We start from the raw sequence: 4,925 nt of genomic DNA, 5'->3' as shown, positions 1-4,925 counted from the left end.
CCCCGCTCCTCAGAGCCAATCCTTATTCCGATGTTACGGATCCAGTTTGCCGACTTCCCTTACATACATTAGTCTATCGACTAGAGGCTCTTTACCTTGGAGACCTGCTGCGGATATGGGTACGAATCGGCGCGACACCTCCACGTGGCCCTCTCCTGGATTTTCAAGGTCCGAGGGGAAGATCCGGACACCGCCGCAACTGCGGTGCTCTTCGCGTTCCAAACCCTATCTCCCTGCTAGAGGTTTCCAGGGAACTCGAACGCTTATACAGAAAAGAAAACTCATCCCGGATCTCCCGACGGCGTCTCCAGGTCATTTTGGGTTACCCCGACGAACACTCTTGCGAGAGCCCGAATTGTATGCGGTTCCGCTGCCGGGTTCCGGAATAGGAACCGGATTCCCTTTCGCCCGACGGGTGTGTATCAAATTAAATTAAATTTAATATTTATGAATATACACCGTCATTGACATAGGATTTCTCCTAGGGCTTAGGATCGACTGACTCGTGGGCAATAGCTGTTCACACGAAACCCTTCTCCACGTCAGTCCTCCAGGGCCTCGCTGGAGTATTTGCTACTACCACCAAGATCTGCACCGACGGCGGCTCCAGGCAGGCTCACGCCCAGACCCTTCTGCGCACACCGCCGCGACCCTCCTACTCGTCAGGGCTTCATATCAAAAAGTAAACTTTTGATTCTCTTGCCGCTGACGGCAGAGTATAGGCGCGACGCTTCAGCGCCATCCATTTTCAGGGCTAGTTGCTTCGGCAGGTGAGTTGTTACACACTCCTTAGCGGATTCCGACTTCCATGGCCACCGTCCTGCTGTCATAAGCAACCAACGCCTTTCATGGTATACCATAAGCGTCGACTTTGGCGCCTTAACTCTGCGTTTGGTTAATCCCACAGCGCCAGTTCTGCTTACCAAAATTGGCCCACTTGGCACTCTGAGGTCGTCATAAAGAAAATTTTAGTCACAAAAAAAATAAACAACAAACATTAATTCACTTATTTGTACCAATAAGACAAAGCGTTCAAAATAAAATCTTGTACGATATATTTTTTTCTATATGTCATTTAATTCTGTTGGCATATTGATAATCATCGGTCTGAAGTATAACTTACTCATTGACACAATAACAACAACCAAACAGAAAATTTTAAATGCACAATATATCAATTAAACAAGTGTCTTTATATATTGATACGTGAATTTATCGTTCAATAGAAGTTGTTTGTGTTATTTCTTTTTCTTTCAAATGTGACTGAAATATATTCAACTTGTTTCAAATGACACCAATATTATATTTTCGAATTTCTAATAAAGAAAAAGAAATATATATTGATGAACATTTATTATTTCGCTTGAATCTTTTTTTCTCTATAAATAAAGAGAAAGATAAGCAGTTTTTATATTATAAACGACCCTCAGCCAGGCGTGGTCCCGGAATTGTATCCGTGGACCGCAATGTGCGTTCGAAATGTCGATGTTCATGTGTCCTGCAGTTCACAATATGACGCGCAATTAGCTGCGTTCTTCATCGACCCACGAGCCAAGTGATCCACCGTTCAGGGTAATCATTTATATAAATTATATAATTTTTTAGAATTCGATAAGCCGTTTTTGATAGACAAATATTTTTCAAAAAAATAAATTTTTGAAAATGTTTTGCTTCAAAGCGGTTTGGTGCATTAATGTCAATAAGAAATATAAAATTTCAAACAACAAATGCACCGGCCGGCTGATACGCTAACGCCTGGATATTAAATAAAGAAAAAAATTAATTTTTCTATGATATTTATACCAAACGCGCGTAACGCTAGCATAAAGATGCCATTTAAGGCGCCGGGCGAAAATTCATTTCAAAACCACGGAACAACATTAATAAGCACAACGGCGTATTTGTTATATCTTACAAAATACGACTTACAATGGCAGTGTTGCTCCTTTACAAGGTTACCACGGCAGACACCTTTTTTTATAAAGTACACCAAAATCAAAAAAATTAATTTTTGTTTGGCTCGTTCAAAATTTTTTATATATTACATATAATAAAATATGTATATATAAATTTTATCAAGTAAAACAGACGATGCTTCGTAGAGCATACATTTTAACTGTAATACGTTAATGATCCTTCCGCAGGTTCACCTACGGAAACCTTGTTACGACTTTTACTTCCTCTAAATGATCAAGTTTGGTCATCTTCCCGGCAACATCGGCAATGCCGAAACACTTCCGCGCAAACACTTTCGGTAGTAGCGACGGGCGGTGTATACAAAGGGCAGGGACGTAATCAACGCGAGCTTATGACTCGCGCTTACTGGGAATTCCTCGTTCATGGGGAATAATTGCAAGCCCCAATCCCTAGCACGAAGGAGGTTCAGCGGGTTACCCGGGCCTTTCGGCCAGGGAAGACACGCTGATTCCTTCAGTGTAGCGCGCGTGCGGCCCAGAACATCTAAGGGCATCACAGACCTGTTATTGCTCAATCTCGTGCGGCTAGAAGCCGCCTGTCCCTCTAAGAAGATTTATTTGTACGTTGGTAGTAAAAACCCACCGACCGAAGCCGGGGGCCTTCAAGATACTATAAGGTACGCCTATTTAGCAGGCTAGAGTCTCGTTCGTTATCGGAATTAACCAGACAAATCGCTCCACCAACTAAGAACGGCCATGCACCACCACCCACCGAATCAAGAAAGAGCTCTCAATCTGTCAATCCTTCCGGTGTCCGGGCCTGGTGAGGTTTCCCGTGTTGAGTCAAATTAAGCCGCAGGCTCCACTCCTGGTGGTGCCCTTCCGTCAATTCCTTTAAGTTTCAGCTTTGCAACCATACTTCCCCCGGAACCCAAAAGCTTTGGTTTCCCGGAAGCTGCCCGCCGAGTCATCGGAGGAACTTCGGCGGATCGCTAGCTGGCATCGTTTATGGTTAGAACTAGGGCGGTATCTGATCGCCTTCGAACCTCTAACTTTCGTTCTTGATTAATAAAAACATTTTTGGCAAATGCTTTCGCTTCTGTCCGTCTTGCGACGATCCAAGAATTTCACCTCTAACGTCGCAATACGAATGCCCCCATCTGTCCCTATTAATCATTACATCGGGTTCCTTAAAACCAACAAAATAGAACCGAGGTCCTATTCCATTATTCCATGCACATAAAAAAAAAAAAAAAGTTGCCTCAGTTTATTGCGCTCGGCGCTATAGACGATGCCCCACTGTTCCTCGCTTTAGCTTACCAGTGGATTTTTGCTTTTTCTTCAGAATTGCTTATCTTACAGTTGGGTTGCTGATCGTTACGTACATCATTGGCTATAGAGTATTCCATGCACAGAAAAAAAAAAAAAAAAAAGTTGCCTCAGTAATTGCGCTCGGCGCTATGTACGATGCCCCACTGTTCCTCGCTTTAGCTTACCAGTGGATTTTGGACATTTCAATTTGGTTATTTATCTTTACTTTAGATTGCATTTCGGTACATACATCATTGTCTATAGAGTTTTGTTTAAAATAGAATTTATTCTTTGATTATATATTATATATCATTCTCTATGGCTTCCAGAGCCTCTTTGGTTTTCAAAACGTTTGTCGCGTAAATTTCAAGAGCAGTAAAGTTCGTATTGTTTCTGAGTAGGTCTTGTTCGTCAATGTGTGTTTTGTTAATAGTTGTCTTTAGTATTTGTCTTATTGTCTCGTATTTAGGGCAGTATTTCAGTACATGTTCGGGTGAGTCTCGTTCACCACATGAGCATATATCTTTTTCTTCTGGTATAATGTGAAAGCGGCTTTTGGCTGTTTTAAAATTGCCATGTCCAGTAAGGAATTGTGTTGTCCAGCGGTTGGGCTGGAGCCAAGTATACTTCAGTCTGGTTCTGATATTAGGAATATATTTATATGTTTCTCTGCTTTTATCTGTGTCATTCCAACTTTCCTGCCAGTGATCCAACAAGGAAAGCTGGATCTGTTTTCTGTAAGTGTTTTGTGTTAGTTTGATTTCGTTCTCAGTATCTGTATGATTGAATTCGTATGTAGTGTCAAGTAGTGTGAAGTTTCTAGTTCTGCGTATGTTATAATGTGCGGAGCGCCTCTCACATTCAAGATTGATTGGAATGTTTCCTGTCAAAACCGTCATGAAGTACGTAGAGGAGTTTCTGTAGGCGCCTGTAACCTTAATCAAGGCGTGCCTTTGAGACCATTTAAGTGTTCTTTTTGCAGTGGCGCAAATTCTATCTTACCACCCAGCAGCAGCATAGGTGATGATAGGAACATATAGTCCTTTGTAGATTGCATTTAAGGACTTGTATCTTAGTCCCCATTCGTCTCTGGCTTGTCTAGATAGGTTGTTAAATAGTTTCCTTGTTCTCTGGTCTATATCTTCAACATGTTTTGTTACTGGTATTCCAAAAATACCGGCTGAGCCAAATGTTATTCCCAAGTATTTGAATTTTTCAACTCTTCGAATTCTTCTATTGTTTATTTTAATAATTGGAGGAGCTTTCTTATTGAGAAAACCCTTAGCCATTAATTGGACACACTTGCTAGGAGCAAGGGCCAGTTTGTTGATTTTGCATTAATTCGATATTGAGTCTATTGCAATTTGCCCTTTTGTTTCTAATTCTTTTTTAGAGTTGCCTTCAATCAGTACTACCTCATCGTCAGCATATGCGACGGCTTGGCAGTCCAAATGTTCCAGCGCTCTTAAGTTAGGGTCAAAGATTATATTCCACAGAGCAGGACCCAGGACAGAACCTTGGGAGTAGTTAAGTAGGCAGCGTTCTAACTCACTAAAATGAAACTGCGCATGCGCTAACCCTATCTTTTGGCGCGAAAATTTAAAAAGATACGTGCATGTTGGAATCAACCCCCCTATGAAATTGCGCATGCGCAAACCCTATCTTTTGGCGCGAAAATTTAAATGCACCGACATTTTT

The 4,925-nt window shown here is 41.7% G+C and overlaps 1 non-coding gene across 1 annotated transcript; it reads right to left on the bottom strand.

The window, feature by feature from the left end:
• Positions 1-1,420: 1,420 nt before the first annotated feature.
• LOC122500897 lies at positions 1,421-1,575 on the bottom strand. Its single transcript, XR_006301519.1, has one exon. It is a non-coding gene; the product is annotated as a 5.8S ribosomal RNA (ribosomal RNA).
• Between the last annotated feature and the right edge of the window lie 3,350 nt (positions 1,576-4,925).

This window comes from Leptopilina heterotoma, unplaced genomic scaffold (assembly GCF_015476425.1).
Source record: "Leptopilina heterotoma isolate Lh14 unplaced genomic scaffold, ASM1547642v1 Lhet_1012, whole genome shotgun sequence".
NCBI classification, from domain to species: Eukaryota; Metazoa; Arthropoda; class Insecta; order Hymenoptera; family Figitidae; genus Leptopilina; species Leptopilina heterotoma.
This window is presented reverse-complemented; position numbering and strand designations above follow the sequence as displayed.